At 40.6% G+C, this 17,743-nt stretch overlaps 2 pseudogenes across 2 annotated transcripts in view; both read left to right on the top strand.

Moving 5' to 3' along the window:
* The window catches only part of TEX56P (testis expressed 56, pseudogene), a 60,929-nt pseudogene that overhangs the window by 26,407 nt on the left and 16,779 nt on the right, over window positions 1-17,743 (top strand).
* Window positions 3,343-9,242, top strand: LOC106997775 (sorting nexin-5 pseudogene; annotated as a pseudogene).

Below are 17,743 nucleotides of genomic sequence, written 5' to 3'. Positions count from 1 at the left end.
GGAGGTGATTGGGCTGGTCATGTGTTATCCCTCTGGAATTTAGAGGCAGGTCTTAGCAAATACTTGCTGACACTTCCTACCCCTGCTGACTTTCACACATCCCTGCTGATTTCAATGGAAGGGCCGCCTGTGTGTTCTGATCTTGGGGAGCATCATTCCATGCCCCTACTAGAAAAGATGTCTCAAACGTTTTCTGTGATGTGACTGGTTCACATCTTCTGCTTACTTTACATTTTCTTTGCCTTATGAAGTTGTGAGAGCTTTTTTCGTATTTTCAATATAAAATTCTTTGATACAAGCATTGCAAATATTTTATCCCAGATGGTGGCTTGCCTTTCATTATTTCATGATAATACAGAAGAACAAAGGTTTTACATTCTCAATTCATCAATTTTTTTTCTTTTACAGTTTTTGCATTTTATGTTCTAAGAATCCTTTGAAAAGTCCAAGGTTGCCAAGATTTGCTCCTATATTTCCTTATTGAAGTTTTGGAGTTTTAAGCTTTAAATTTAGGTTGGTAGGCCATTTTACTTTATTTTTGTATACGTTTTGATATTCATTGGTTTGATGTTAATTTCTGTTTTCTATTTGGCTATCTAGTTGATCCATTGGCATGTATTGAAAAGATTTTCCTGGCCGGGTGCGGTGGCTCACACCTGTAATCTCAGCACTTTAGGAGGCCGATGCAGGCGGATCACAAGGTCAGGAGATTGAGACCCTCCTGGCTAACACGGTGAAACCCCGTCTCTACTAAAAATACAAAAAATTAGCTGGGCGTGGTGGCAGGTGCCTGTAGTCCCAGCTACTCAGGAGGCTGAGGCAGGAGAATGGCATGAACCTGGGAGGCAGAGCTTGCAGTGAGCCAAGATTGCGCCACTGCACTCCAGCCTAGGTGACAGAGCAAGACTCCATCTCACAAAAAAAAAAAAAAAAGAAAAGAAAGGAAAGAAAAAGAGAAAGAAAAGATTTTCCTTTCCCTATTGAATTGTTTTGGCACTTTTTTTTTTTTTTTTTTTTGCAAGATTTAATAGAGTGAAAACAGAGCTCCCACACAAAGGGAGGAGATCCAAAGGGGTAGCCATTGCCTAGGTTTATATCCTAATCATTGTCCCTTCCCCTGTGCTCTCAGGCGATAGATGATTGGCTCTTTTTTACCTCCTGTTATAGCCTAATTAGCATTTTAGTGAGCTCTCTTTACTACCTGACTGGTTGGGTATGAGCTAAGTTGCAAGCCCTGTGTTTAAAAGTGGATGTGGTCACCTTCCCAGCTAGGTTTAGGGATTCTTAGTCGGCCTAGGAAATCCAGCTAGTCCTGTCTCTTAGTCCCCCCTCTCAACAGGAAAACCCAAGTGCTGTTGGTGAGGTTGGCCGACGACCACTCTAACTGCTTCCTGGTGAATTAGGTCATGCATTGAGATTTCCTCAGGAGGAGTGCCTTTGATGTCATCAACATCAGAGCATGGGCTAGCAGGCCGGTCCAGGGGTCCACAGTAGATGTTAGTCACGGGCTGCCTCTGGGGCTCCATTTGAAGAACCATTTGTAGTTTTACAGCTTCAATTCTGGAAGAGACAAACTTAACAAGAAGGTTAAAGATACAGGGATTGAAATGTATGGCCTGCAGTGCACGGGATTATTCCTTTGGCACATTTCACAGGCCCTGACTATCTGCTTGATAGTTTTGAAAAGGCCTGGTCCAGTAAATAATAATTTGGCCATCTGATGGGTGCTATCAATGCCTAAGTGAAAGGTCTGGTGAAGGGTTTTAAGTAATTTCCATTGGTTAGCTTCAGGCAAAAATATTTTTCCTTCTTCAGTGGCTAGCCATCCTGAGGGGAGGAAACTATGTCCTCATAAGGTTCCCCATTCTATTTCTCCTGCTGAGTACTGGGGCTTGGGTTCCCCTTCTCCTATGTTCAGGTGTATAATGGCCCCCGCTTTTGCTAGAATGTCTCTCCCTAACAAGGAAGTGGGGCTTTCAGGCATAATTAGAAAAGCATGTGAAAAGAATAAAGTTCCCCAGTTACAACTTAGTGCCTGGGAGAAGTATCTAGTGACTGGCTGTCCTAGGACCCCTCAGATAGTGACAGATCTGGAGGACAGTTGCCCGGGACAGGAGGGTAAGATGGAGAAGGCCATGCCAGTGTCCAGGAGACAGTTAACCTCCTGGCCCTCAATGGTCAAGCATACCCGGGGCTCTGTGAGGGTGATGGCATGGGCTGGCGCTTGCCCCAGGCACCCTCAGACCTGCTGCTGGATCATCTGGTTAGTGGCTTCTGACTCAGAGGACCTTCGTCCCCTGGGGCAGTGGGCCTTCCAGTGATTCCCTTGACATAAGGGACATGGACAAGTGGGGGGGCTTATTTCTTTTCGGACAATCTTTTTTAAAGTGTCCTTGTAGAGCGCACTGGAAGCAAGCCCTATTGGGCATTCGATTTGCCCAGACTGTCCGTGTTCCAGAGCCTCCAATGTCCGCTTGCCTGAGGGCCATGACTAACGCGGTGACCTTTTTCTTATCTCGTTTGTCATATTCCACCTGCTCCTCCTGATCTCTATCATAAAAAAACCGAGGTTGCCAAGTTCAGTAGGGTTTCTAAATTTTGTTCCTGGCCTAAAGCGGACTTTTGAAGTTTTTTTCTAATGTCTACAGCTCACTGAGTGATAAACTTATCCTTTAAGATTAGTTGGCCTTCCACTCCAGCCTGGGTGACAGAGAAAGACTCTATCTGCCAAAAACAAAAAAAGTGCTCAAGGAGGCAGTTTTCAGCCCTTGATTATTAATTCTTGGCTGCAGGAACAGAGTCTTAACTGATTTTAAAGGAGATTTCCATGCATTTTGTCCTGCCAGGCAGACTGAAGAACCTGTCCAAATGATGATTTCTTAATCATAAAACAAAATTAGTATCAAAGCTTATATTTAGAAATGTTCTGTTCATTCAAAATTAGAGTCCTTGATTATCCTTTAGGATTAGGAAAAAATTCCTTTGGAATACTGGAGACTTTATAATCTTGACGGCTAATTGTTGGTGCCTAGCATTCGTTGTACTAGTTTTAGGCCAACATTGAAGCAGTATAAACACTGTTGTGCTCGGAATGATTGTCTGTAATGGATAAACTGAACAAATGATTGCCATCAAAGTGAACACGCAACTCTCAGGAAGATACCTCATTCTAAACGGCCAGAAGAAATAAGGAAGGTTAAGAAAAAACAGGAGTTGACGCTTAAGTAGCCCCACAGGTGTGGAGTGGTTGTCTCCTGTGAACCAGCAAGAGTAGAATAAGGCCCCAACTAGAAAACATCACTGCTGAGACAAGAGGCTGTTGAGCTCCCGCCTCTGCTTCAGATTCCAACTGCTCCTACGAAGCCTGACTTTGATGGTCCTCAAGAGACGATGCAGAAACTGGGAGAAGGTGAAGGGTCTATGACCAAAGAAGAATTTGCCAAGATGATACAAGAACTGGAAGCTGAGTATCTCGATGTTTTTAAGAAGACTGTGTCCTCCCATGAAGTCTTTCTTCAATGGCTTTCATCTAGCCCTGTTCTCAGTAAAGATCGCCACTTCCATGTTTTCCTAGAATATGATCAGGATCTAAGTGTTAGGTGGAAAAATACTAAAGGGATGTTTGGAGGCTTCTTCAAAAGTGTGGTGAAAAGTGCTGAAGTCCTTTTTACTGGAGTTAAGGAGGTAGATGACTTCTTTGAGCAAGAGAAGAACTTCCTTATTAACTATTACAATAGGATCAAAGATTCTTGTGTGAAAGCTGACAAAATGACCAGATCTCATAAAAATGTTACCGATGACTGTATTCACACTGCAGCCTGCTTACATAACCTGGCTTTAGAAGAGCCCACAGTCATCAAAAAGTACCTATTGAAGGTTGCTGAGCTATTTGAGAAACTTAGGAGAGTAGAGGGTTGAGTTTCATCAGATGAAGATTTGAAGCTAACAGAGCTCCTCTGATACTACACGCTCAACATCGAAGTTGCTAAGGATCTCTTATACAGACGCACCAAAGCCCTCATTGACTATGATAACTCAAACGAATCTCTGGATAAGGTCCGGTTAAAGAGCAAAGACATCAAGCTGGCTGAGGCACATCAGCAGGAGTGCTGCCAGAAATTTGAACAACCTTCCAAATCTCCAAAAGAAGAACTGATAAATTTCAAACGGAAAGGAGTGGCAGCATTTAGAAAGAATCTACTTGAAACATCTGAACTGGAAATAAAACATGCCAGGAGACAGGGTTTCACCATTTTGGCCAGGCTGGACTTGAACTCCTGACCTCGGGCGATCCACCTGCCTTGGCCTCCCAAAGTGCTGGGATTACAGGTGTGAGCCACGGCTCCCAGTCCTAATTTCTAGCAACTTTTATGCAATCTTTCCAAGGCCCTCACCTTCATAAAACAATGCACTGACATAGTGTCTAAGAAGTTACAGTAAGCAGGATCACATTTAGGAGCAAGCAGGTGAGGGCAGAGGTGCTGGAGCGAATGTCAGCTCTTTGGCTGGTGGCCTTACCCACGGAGGGAGAGGAGCTCTCCCGCATGAAATTGGGATGAGTGGTATGTTGCAGTTCGTCTGGGATTTAATGAAGAGAAGGGCCAGCTTGCTCTGGCTGACTTTAAATCTCCTGTGAAAAGCTATGTTGGTGGACTTGCGTCATTACAGGTATATGGCAAGTTTTAATAATTCGTTGGTCTGCCTTGACTTTTTTCCCCACAGAACAATGTCTCCTTTTTGCAAAGCTGTATTGACTTGTTCAAGAATAACTGATACGCCTTCACTCAGAAGAAAAGAAATGAATGTTAAAGAAAGCCAAGCATCACTTGCACTTAAATCATTACCACGAAAGATTTATTAGCCTCAACTTTAATTTAAAATTATGTGAATAAATATTTTTATTCTACAAATCTAAAAGAAAAGATTAGCTGGCCTTCAGTAGAGTCAGGTGTCAGAGAGGTGTGCTTCCTCACTGCCTCCCTTAGTCTCTCCAGAAAGGCAGTGGGATTTTCTTCCTTTCCCTGTGTTATACTGGACATCACTGAATAATTCATAGGCTTCTTCCTAGTTTTCCTTAGTCCTTCTAGCACACAAATTAGCAAATGTCTGTGGCACCAATCTCCATGTTCTGATTCTGCGTCCCAATGAGGGTCCACACTGGGAACTGCCTGCTGGCCTGTGGGGAATTGTTCTCTTTCCTCTCTTGTCATCCTATCATTGACCTGACTTAGATACTAGAGATTGGCAAACTCTCAGGCTGCAGTTATGGCGGCGCTTCTCTCATATGCGGTTAGTGTCTGATCTAGCATTAACATTATATTTCTCCATGTCAGATAAAAGGATTATCCTAACCCTTGTAAAACATCAATATAGCCATCAAGGTTATCTGAGAATTTACCTAGCTCTATTTTAATTTGCTTCAAGTCTGACAGGGAAAAAGGTGCGTACACTCTGACTGGGCCGAATTCTCCAGAGTACATCTTAGGGGCATTTTACCTTGGGGGGGAATGTTTCCCATCCGATAAAAGAACATAGGGATTCCAGCACCCCTAGTCATTTTCTGATGTGCATGAGTCCTAGAGCATCCTCTACGGTCCTAATACTTATTCCTTTCCAGGGTGCGTAACCACCCATGGACCTCTGCTTATTGGATTAGTTACACTCACCAATGAAGCAGTCCTGCAACTGTTTTCCCGCCTTTCTTGATCACAGAGAACGAGGCCCAGGCTGCTGGATTCTAGTGGTCCTTTACCAGCATGCCCAACATTGCCTTTGTTCTCAGAGGTGAGTTCTGGAGCTGGGCTGGGTTCCTGAGTATTTCATAACAACCCAGCTGCCCCATCAAGATGCATTCCCATAAACAACAATTCTTATGCAAATTCATTTCAGAGAGGGTGTAGGTAACCTTTTGAGTCAGGATTGAGATAGAGACTTTTTGATTCTGTAAGTACTTTAAGGCTTGGCTGAGTGCAAACAGCTTGCACTTTTGAGCAGAACAATTATCAGGCAATTCTCCTAACTCTGCTTCCAAGAGTCTCCCTGTCAATTACTGAATACCCATTGTGGTTTTTTTCTCAATCACCTGGGAGGAACCATCTATTGTTCTGTCTTGAAGGGAGTTCCTCCTAGGTCTGGTTGGACCTTTGTATGGTAATTAAGATTTAAATCCCCTGTTAGGAAATCTGCTGGGTTAAGGGAATTTTCACTGGTTAATGTTAAATCACCTTTTTCTAAGAGAATAGCCCCATACTTTAAGATTTGAGTTAGTAAGCTACCTTTTTGCTTTTTTGACTTAGGATAATTCTGAACTGGTGAGGTGTGCTCAAAATGACATTTCCTCTAAGAGTTACTTTTCTGCTTTCTTCTGTTAGCAAAGCAGTTGCCACTACAGATTGAATGCATTTGGACCATCCGCGGGTTTCTGGGTTAAGGATTTTTGATAGGAAGTTTACTGGTTGTCAGTGGTCTCAGTGTTTTCAGGCTACACCCTTGTTTACGCTGACAACAAAGTAGTATTGGAGTGTTACAGGGTCATGGAGAAGGCAACAAGGTAGTATTGGAGTGTTATAGGGTCACGGAGAAGACCTTCAATTATCAATTATAGGTTTTACATTTACGCTGACTTTTAAAGGAATAGGGCATGCTGTTTTTTCTTTTTTTTTTTTTTTTTTTTTTTTTTTTTTTTTTTTTTGAGACGGAGTCTCGCTCTGTCGCCCGGGTTGGAGTGCAGTGGCCGGATCTCAGCTCACTGCAAGCTCCGCCTCCCGGGTTCACGCCATTCTCCTGCCTCAGCCTCCCGAGTAGCTGGGACTACAGGCGCCCGCCACCTCCCCCGGCTAGTTTTTTGTAGTTTTTAGTAGAGACGGGGTTTCACTGTGTTAGCCAGGATGGTCTCGATCTCCTGACCTCGTGATCCGCCCGTCTCAGCCTCCCAAAGTGCTGGGATTACAGGCTTGAGCCACCGCGCCCGGCCTTGTTTTTTCTTTACTACTTCTATCTTTTTCTTTCTCTCACTCTCTTTTGTCTCTTTTCTCTCTCTCTGTCTCTCTCTGTCTCTTCTCTCCTTGACTTACTCAATTTGCTTTCATTCTGATCTATTATATTGTCTTAGACCCAGTTCCAATTGTTAAAGTACTGGGTCATCAGTTCTAAGGCCCTGGCAAGCGTGGTGGGCAATGGGTCTCACATAACTGCCCATATCTAGAGCAGTATGCCTAAATTGGGAGGGACACCAGGGAAAAGACTCCCTGGGTTCATAGCCTAGATGCCTAAGGACACAGCATAGAGCTTCCTTAGATCCCTTTGGAGATAAAACTTGCTCTAATACTTGGGAGAGGAAGTGAAGGTCTCAAGCATTAGTACCTAGGAGACAGAGATCGGAGGAAGTAGATTCAGAGGTAAGGAGAATTTCGGGGCTATACTTTCAAGAAATTCGTGGTTGGGACCCAGGAGGTATGGGTCAGAAGGAAAAGTAGGGGCACACACATGGGAGACTGTTGAGTAGAGGCTTCGGCTGTGCCATGATCTCAACCAGCTAACGCCAGGAGTTCGGGATGACAGCTTTCTGCCTCTAGTTGGCCCTGGGCTTCCCCAGGAAAATTGAAAGCGGAAGCTGGTTCCAGGCAGACCAACGCTCCCAACCTAGAAGGTTTGGGGGTTGTTAGAAAGTGCTTCCCCAGACAGCCTCCCACCTGAATCTTAAGTCTGGTGGCCACACTAATAGTTTTTAACTGGCCGACAGGTGCCCAGTATTTTCCTCCAATTTTAAGGAAGGACAGAATAGCAAGCGAAAGTGGTCCAATATTACTCACCGCTTTGGAGAGTCCCTTCGTGGTCGCCAAAATGTTACCAGGGAGTCCTTGTTCTTAGAGCTCCCAAGATGGTGGCAGGCTGCTTCCAAGATGGCAGCAAGCTTCTTGTTCTCTGACCAGGGGTTCTTGGCCTCACAGATTCCAAGGAATGCAATCTTGGGCCATATGGTGAGAGGTATAGCTCTATTAGAAGAGAACCGTGGAACCCAGCGACTACTGTTTAGCTCAATTAGAATGAACCTGGGCACTTAGCCATGCAGGAACAATGACAAGCCTTTAGCCCGATTAGGAGTGGCAATGGGTGCCTTGCTGGATCAGGAGCACAGCGGACACCCTGCCATATTCGGAAGGGTGGAAGTCAGTGGCAGGTCTGCGATGGTGGCAGACAGCAGTGGTGGACAGCGAGCCAAAGCTCAGCTCGAGCCATGACAAATACGGACCAGAAGAGTGTGCAGTTGCAAGATTTAATATAGTGGAAACAGAGCTCCCATACAAAGGGAGGACACCCAAAGGGGGTTGGCCCCCCCCTTTTTTGAGATGGAGTCTCGCTCTGTCACCCAGGCTGGAGTGCAGTGGTGCGATCTTGACTCACTCCACCTCTGCCTCCCGGGTTCAAGCAATTCTTCTGTGTCAGCCTCCAGAGTAGCTGGGTTTACAGGTGCCTACTACCACACCCAACTAAGTTTTGTATTTTTAGTAGAGACTGGGTTTCACCATGTTTGGCCAGGCTGGTCTCGAACTCACTTGAGAGTGATCCATCCACCTTGGCCTCTCAAAGTGCTGGGATTACAGGCATGAGCCACTGTACCCGGCCTGCTTTGGCACATTCATAAAAAATGATTTTCCACATATATTTGAGTGTATTTCTGGATCCTATTTTGCTCCATTTATCTATATGTCTTTGCCCAAACAAGACTTTCTTACTGTGGCCAGGTCCTGAAATGAGGTAGTGTTAGGCATCTGACTTTGATCTTCTGCTTTAAAAATTGCTTTGATTATTCTAGGTTCTTTGCATTGCCATAAACATTTAGAACCAATTTGTTAGTTTCTACAAAAAGACTACTAGAATTTGTAGTCTTTTGGGATTGAGTTGAATCAGGATCAATAGGGAAGACCTTCCATCTTAATAATATTGAGACTTTCAACATGGACAGGATATATTTGCCCTTTGGTTAGGTCTTCTTTAATGTCTCCTAACAATGTTTTGTAGTTCAGTGACGAAGTCTTAGATATTTTTTGTTATATTTATTACTAGCACAGGGGTAAAAGGAGCTTTCCTTTTTCCCTCTGAAGGTTGATGAAAGCAGTCTGCTAAACTCAACAACAGACAAATTAACAGGAGAAAAGGCATACAGATTTATGAAGGTGCAAGTGCATGGGAGTCACACAAGTTATGAAAATTCAAAGAAGGGCCAGGTGGTTAATGACTAAATGCCCCCTTCATAGAGGAGAGGAAGGTGGGGGATGTAAGGAATTTTAGAGGAAAAGTAAATTATATTTAGGGGAGATGACTGGGCCCAAAAAAGAGACAATAGCCTGGGACAGAGTCCCTCTGAGCTCTGGGAGAGATGGCGACAAGTTATGGGAAGGTGAGGGGTGGAACTGCACCATGAACAGTTTGCCTTATGCAGATAAAGTCTCTCAGAAGAGCCCTCAGAAGAGTACATGAAAAGTCTGTCTAGGTGGGTGTGGTGACAACCTTTATTTTTTCTTTGGTGATTAATCTTTCCTCATTAATGAGAGTTCAGACATAATATTAAAGGCAATTGTTTTTCTTTGAGAATAACTTCCCTCAGTCAGATACGGGAACTTTAGAGAGAGCCCCTCCCTGCACTTGTGGGAAGAAACAAGGGAAGGTTAGAGAGACCTTGGTTTGGAGGCCTTCCATTTAATCCAAAGCATTCAACATGCCAAAGTGCCATACTCTAGAGTATCATTTTCTGAGCCTCGACACTAGGTATTTTATAGTTTATAGCACCACTGTAAATGAAAAATATGAAATATAAGGGTACAATTGATTTTTGTTTATTATCGTAGTATACTGCAAACTTGTACATTAATGTATTACATCTGGTAGCTATTTTTTAGATTCTCTGGGATTTCTCTTTTATTGTGATAAGAACACTTTACATGAGGACTTAAAACTCTCAACAATTTTTAAGCACGTAATACATTATTGTGGACAGTGTTGTAAACAGATATTTAGAGCTTATTCATTTGATTACGTGAAACTTTAAGCCGGTTGATTATTAACTCGCATTTCCCCCTCCCACAAGGCCCTGGTAACCATCATTCCACTCTTTGATTCTATGATTTTGACTGTTTTAGATGCCTCATATAAACGGAATCATGCATTATTTCTGTGACTGGCTTATTTCACTTAGCATGTCCTCAAGGTGAGTCTACGTTGTCACATATTACAGAATTTCTGTCTTTTAAAAGGCTGACAAGTATTTCAGTGTATATATATACCACATTTTCTTTTTTTTTTTTTTTTTTTTTTGAGACGGAGTCTCGCTGTGTCGCCCAGGCTGGAGTGCAGTGGCCGGATCTCAGCTCACTGCAAGCTCTGCCTCCCGGGTTTTTACGCCATTCTCCTGCCTCAGCCTCCCGAGTAGCCGGGACTACAGGCGCCCGCCACCTCGCCCGGCTAGTTTTTTGTATTTTTTAGTAGAGACGGGGTTTCACCATGTTAGCCAGGATGGTCTCGAACTCCTGACCTCGTGATCCACCCGTCTCGGCCTCCCAAAGTGCTGGGATTACAGGCTTGAGCCACCGCGCCCGGCCCACATTTTCTTTATCCACTTCTCTGTCAAACATTTACATTTTTCCCATACTTTGGCTATTGTGAATGGTGCTTCAATGAATATAGAGGTGTTAATGTCTCTTCAAGATTTTGATTTCAATTCTTTTGGATAAATACCCAGAAGTGAGATTGCTGGATCATATAATTCCTTGGGATTTTTTTTATGTAAATAGTCATATTATCTGCAAATACAGAAACATTTTTACATCTTCCTTTCCATTCTTTATTCTTTTATTTCCTTTCTTTGCCTTATTGCAATGACTAAGATTTTCAGCACAGTGTTGAACAGATGTGGTAAAAGCAGACATCTTTCATTTTTTTCTCAATCTCACAGAAAAAACAATTCAGTGTTTTGTTTACTCTAAGTTTCTGCGGATTCCTTTTATAAGTTTGAGAAAATTCCCTACTGCTTCTAGTTGTTTTTATTACACATGAATGTAGAATTTTGTCAAATGCTTTCTCTGTATCTATGAATAATGTGTTTCTTTTATTCTATTAATATGGTGAATTGCATTGCTTTTTAAAAAATATTTCTTACAGTAAAATGTGCATAACATAAGATTTACCATTTTAAGTGCTTCAGTGTAATTAAGTTAGTGGCATTAAGTACATTCCCATTGTTATGCAACCATCATCACTATCCTTCTCTAGAACATTTTCATCATCCCATAATGAAACTGTTTCTCCTTTAAACAATAATTTCCTACTCCTTTATCTTCTCAGCACCTTGTAACCATTATTCTATTTTCTGACTGTATGAATTTGCCTATTGAATCATACAATATTTGTCCTTTTGTGTCTGGCTTATTTCACTTGGCATAACGTCTTCAAGGTTCATCTATGTTGTAGCATGTATCAGAGTTTTATTCTTTTTTAAGGCTGATAATATTTCATTCTACATATAGACTACATTTTGTTTATCCATTCATCTGTTGATGGATACTTGGCTTGTTTTTACTTTTCTATCTTGTGAATAATGCTTTGTATGCAAATATCTGTTCAAGTCTCTGCTAGTCAGTTATTTGGGGTATATTCTCTGCTATGGTTTAAATGTCTTCTCCAAAACTTATGTTGAAATTTAATTGCCATGTGATGTATTGAAAGGTGAGACCTTTAAGGCGTGATTAGGTCATGAAGGTTCTGCTCTCATGAGGGGATGAATGCCATTATTGTGGAAGTGGGTTAGTATGTCAGAAAGTCAACCTCCTTTTTCTGTTTCACATGTGTGGTTCCTTGACATGCTATGCCTTTTGCCATGATATGATGCAATAAGAAGACCCTTACCAGATGTGGCCTCTCAATCTTGGATTCCCAGGCTCCAGAACCATGAGCCAAATAAATACATTTTCTTTATAAATTACTCAGTTTGTGGTATTCTGTCATAGCAACAAAAATGCACTAAGACATACCCAGAAGTGGAATTGAGGGATCGTATGGTAATTATGCCTATTTGGGGTTCCTTAAGATTCCATATGCATTTTAGAATACATTTTATATATCTGCAAACACATTGTTGGGATCTTGATAGAATTTCATTAAATGTGCAAATCACTTTGGGTAGTGTTAATATCTCAATAATACTAAGCCTTTTAATCCATGAACATGTGAAGTCTTCCCATTTATTTATGTCTTCTGTAATTTATTTCAGTAATTTTTTCTAGTTTTCACACAGTCTTTTGCCTCATTGGATAAACTGATTCCTAAACTTGGTTATTTTTGATGTTATAAATTGAATGGTTTTTCTCAATTTCCTTTTTGGAATGTTCATTGCTAGTATTTATTTATCTTTAATCTTTATTTTTTTTCTTCTTTCTGCTAGTTTTGGTTTTAGTTTGTTCTTTTTCTAGTTTTTTATGGTGTAAATCTAGGTTATTTGAAATCTTTCTTTTTTCTTAATGTGTTTGCAGCTGCAAATTTCCATTTTAGCACTGCTTTCACATCCTCCCATAAGTTTTGGTTTGTAGTGTTTTCATTCATGTCAAGATATTTTAAATTTTTTCTTTGTGATTTTTCTTGACCCATTGGTTATTTAAAAGTGTGTTATTTAATTTCTACATACTTGTGAATTGTCCAGGTTTTTGCTGTTAACTTCTAGTTTCATTTCATTGTGATCAGAAATGATATTTCATATTTCAATTTTTAATCTATTAAGATGTCCTATGGCTTAACGTATGATCTTTCTTGGAAAATGCTCCATGTGCACTTAAAAAATACATATTCTGTTGTCATTAAGTGCAGTGTACTGTACGTGTCTGTTGGGTCCAGTTGGTCTATAGTATTTTTCAAGTCCTATGTACCCCTATGATCTTCTGCCTGGTTCTCTATCCACTGAAGAAAGTGGAGGTATTGAAGTTTTCTACTATTATTGCAGAGCCATTTATTCTTCAATTTTGTCAATGTCTGCTTCATACAGTTTGGAGCTCTAATATTTAGTGTATATGTTTATAATTGTCATATCTTCTTGGTAAATTGAACCTTTTAGCATTATATTATGTCTTTCTTTGTCTCTTTTAACAGTTTTTTACTTAAAGTCTATTTTATCAATTGTATAGCCATTTCTGCTGTCTCTTTATTACTATTGGCATGGAATATCTTTTTAATCCTTACACTTTCACCCTACTCATATCCTCAGATCTAAAGTGAGACTCTTTTAGACAGTATACAGTTGATTCTGGTTTTATATCCACTCTGCCAACTTATGATTTTTGATATGTTTTCAATCCAATTATATTTAAAGTAATTGCTAAGAAAGCAATTACTTTTGCCATTTTGTTTTCTCGGTCCCTTACAGCTTTTTTTCTCCCTCATTTCCTTGATTACTGCCTTCCTTCCTTTATGTTTAAAGTTGTTGTAATGGCACATTTTGATTCCTTTCTCACTTCTGCTTGTGTATATTTTCTTGGTGTTTACCTTGGGCATTACATATAATATCCTAGAGTTATGATGATCTATATTAATTGATACCAACTTAACTTCAGTTGCATATAAAAACTCTACTTCCTTAAAGCTCTTCTCCCCTTATGTTATTGATGTCACAAATTATACCATTTAATATTATATACTCATTAACATAGATTCATAATTATTTTATGCAATTGTCTCTTAAATACTATAGAAAATCCAAAGTGGAGCTATAAACAAAAATTACATTCATACTGTTTTTATATTTGTTCATATTTTTACCTTTACTGGAGAACTTTATATTTTCATATGTCTTCCAGTTACCATCTAGCATTATTTCATTTCAAACTGAAGGACTTCTTTTAACATTTCTTGTAGGGCAGGTGTAGTAATAATAAACTCCCTCAGCTTTTGTTTTTATGGGAATGTCTTAATTTCTCCCTCATTTTTGAAGAAATATTTTACCAGGTATAGAATTCTCAGTTGACAGTTGTTTGTTTGTTTTTTTTTTAATTTTCAGCACTTTAAATATATCATCCCACTGCCTCTAATCTCCAAGGTTGTTACTGAAATAATACACTGATAGTCTTATTGCAGATCTCTTGTACATAATGAGTAACTTTTCTCTTGATACCTTCCAAGATTCTCTTTATCTGGCACTTTTGCCAGCTTTGATTATGTATTTCCGTATGGGTCTCTTTAGGTTTGTCCTACTTGAAGACCATTGAGCTTGGATTTGTATATCCATGTCTTTCCTCACATTTGGCATGTTTTCAGCTATTATTTATTCAAATAGTCGCTCTTCTCATTTTTCTCACCTCCTTCTGGGACTCCCATTATGCATATCTTGGTCAGCGTGATGGCATCTCATAAGTCCCTAAGCCTCTGTTCACTGTATTTTTCTTCTGTATGCTTCTCAAATGCAATAATTTCAAATGAGCTGATTTCAAATTTGCTTATTCTTTCTTCTACTTGAGTTTGCTGTTGAACTCCTCTAATAAAATTTTCAAATCAGTTATTGTACTTTTCAGCTCAAGAATTGTTTTTTATGATTTCTATCTTTGTTGATATTCTCATTTTGTTCATATGCTTTCCTTTCTTTGGTTCTTTGTTCATGTTTTTATTTAGTTCTGGGAGTATATTTGACAGTTGTGGGGTTTTTTTGTTGTTGTTTGTTGTTTTGAAACAGAGTCTCACTCTGTTGCCCAGGCTGGAGTGCAGTCATGTGATCTTGGCTCACCACAACCTCTGCCTCCTGGGTTCCAGTGATTCTCATGCCTCAGCCTCCTGAGTAGCTGGGATTACAGGTGTGCAGTAATCATGCCCCAATTTTTTTGTATTTTTAGTAGAGATGGGGTTTCACTATGTTGGCCAGGCTAGTTTCAAACTCCTGGCCTCAAGTGATCTGACTGCCTTGGCCTCCCAAAGTGCTGGGATTACAGGCATGAGCCATTGCACCTGGCCGACAGTTGTTTTAAAGTCTAGTAAGCCTGATGCCTGTGTTTCTTCCAGAACTGTTTCTGGAGATGTATTTTTTTCATTTGAATGGGCCATCTTTTCCTGGTTCTTTACATGCCTTATGATCTCTTTTTGAAAATTGGGTATTTAAAAAAAATGTGGCCACTCTCCCAGTCTTTGCAGACTGGCATGTAAGACCTCACTAATTTGTGAGCCCATGAGACCTTCACTAATCTGAGATTAGTCCAGGTCTTCTCGGGTATTTTCTAGGCATGCTTCCTTCCAGTGAATGTGTTTGTGGCGCCCCCTCCCCATCACAGGTGATTTTAAAGGTTTTCATTTCCTAAAGTCTCACTGCAGCTCTTTCTTAGGGCCTTAGATACTCTATTGTATTCTTCTGTTTGTAATCTCCTGCCCTCAGAAGCCCACAGGGCAGCAATCCCTGTGTAGTTTTCATGTGCTGCATTGCTCACCACTGCCTTCTGTGGCTTCCAGCCTGAAATCAAAACTATTTGCTGTTTCCTGTCTGATATCTGAGTTGGACATTATAGACACCAGTTCCACAGGCAGCCCACAGACAGGCCAGGATGTTGCAACAAGTTTCACTCTGCTCCTGTCCTGAGGGAGGGAACAGGGGATTGGGCCAGTTGCCTCTGACTGCACCACACAGGGAAGAGGGTAAGAGCAAATATTACAAAAATTCCTGTGGGGAAAAGAAAGAGAGATCAGACTGTTACTATGTCTATAGACACAGGAGAGATCAGACTGTTACTGTGTCTATAGACACAGTAGAGATCAGTCTGATCTCTCTTTCTTTTCCCCACATTTCCTCCTTTTCTTTTCACACAGTAACAGTCTGATCTCTCTTTCTTTTCCCCACAAATTCCTACTTTTTTTTTTTTTTTTAAGATGGAGTCTCACTCTGTCACCCAGGCTGGAATATAGTGGCACAATCTCGGCTCATAGTAACCTCCACCTCCCAGGTTCAAGCGATTCTTCTGCCTCAGCCTCCTGAGTAGCTGGGACTACAGGTGTGTGCCATAAAGCCTGGCTAATTTTTTATATTTTTAGTACAGATGGGGTTTCACCGTGTTGGCCAGGCTGGTCTCGGACTCCCAACCTTGTGATCCGCCTGCCTCGGCCTCTCAAAGTGCTTGGATTACAGGCATGAGCCACTGCGCCCTGCCAGTTCCTACCATTTTTAAGGTGACTTTCTTGATTGGGCATTCACTTGTTTGCTGGAGGTATCTGACTAGTTTCCAGAACTCATAAAGTTATTTTAGTCAGTCTGTATTTATTTGATGTTTCCGTGGGAGTATGAGGGCTTAGAACTTCCTCTTTCATCATCTTGCTGATATCACTGTTAATTCATTTTTTCCTTGTGTTTCCTTATCTCTGTTCTTCATATTAAATTCTATTGATATATCTTCAAGGTTCACTGACTCCTTCCTTTTTCATCTACTTTGCATCTAGTGAGTCTCTTCAGTTAATTTTTATTTTTTACATTTTTAGTTCTAAATTTTGTTTGGTTCTCTTTTCAACATTTCTCTTTTGAAAATTCATATATTTTAAAATCATTTCTAGTGTATTTTTCTTGACCTCATGGGATGTAGTAATAAGAACTATAAGACTGTGTGTAAAAATTCCAAAGTCCAGGTCATCTCAGGATTGACATGTGCAGATTGTCTATTTCACCCAAGTGTTCACATTCCCATGTTTGTTTCTATGTCACATAATTTTGTAAATATTCTTCTTAGGGCCTTAGATATTCTATTGTATGGATGGATTGTGGATCCATATGACATAATAGAGAAGCAACTGCACAGGGATCCCAGGATCTACAAGGTATAATATTTACTATATTGTGGCATTGGATGGAAGTTATGTTTTTGTGGATCATGTGACAATCATCTGGAAAATGCTGTTTTTGTTTTGGCAAGAAATCAATCTGGTTAGATTGACTACAAGCGGTCTTGATCTTCTGTGGGTGGTGGTTAAAATCCCAGTACACTTCACAAAGCCTTTGCTCTGCTGGTTTGAGTCTGTCTCACTTATGAATCAGACTTATCCGGGTTCATACGCAGAATTAGAACTTCTTTCTCTCTGCTCTGGGATTCTCTTCTTGCTTTCACTCTTTAGCCCCCAGAGGGCCCTTTTTCTTTTCAAGGTGTTTTTGTTTTCCTCAGCTTCTATTTGGCTGGCCACTCCATGGTCATCACAGCACTGCTCCACAATAGGGCTGTGCCTTTGAGGCAAAAGTATTAGGTTGGTGCAAAAGTAATTGCAGTTTTTGCCATTACTTCTAACACCATGCTCAGGAGATAGATTCCAGCAATTGTGTCTATTTCTTGTAATCTGGGAAACGTATCCTTGTGTAGTTGCTTCTCTGTATTTTGACACCCTTCCACAATCCACCTGCTTTTGATTAATTTCAGCATGCTCAAGTAGTTCTTTTTCATATTTCATGTAGAGATTTTAGTTGTAATTTGTGGGAGGAATGGCCAGTAGTTGGCTTGTGCTGCCACTGTGGAATGAAAACTCTGCCTGGGTTTTTATCTTCATTTTGACATTTACCAGAAATTTGACTCTGGAGAAGCTAATCTCTATGTCTCGGGATGCCTACTTGAAAATGAGTAGTAGCAACAGACCTCATTTTTAATTTTTGGCATTGCTTTTGGTGGATAAAATATGATAATGGACATTAAGCACTAGTAACTGCTCAATCGAAACTAATGCTTATTTCTATTCTATTTTTGATAAAACTGAA

Source organism: Macaca mulatta, chromosome 4 (genome assembly GCF_049350105.2).
Source record: "Macaca mulatta isolate MMU2019108-1 chromosome 4, T2T-MMU8v2.0, whole genome shotgun sequence".
Taxonomy (NCBI): domain Eukaryota; kingdom Metazoa; phylum Chordata; class Mammalia; order Primates; family Cercopithecidae; genus Macaca; species Macaca mulatta.
This window is presented reverse-complemented; position numbering and strand designations above follow the sequence as displayed.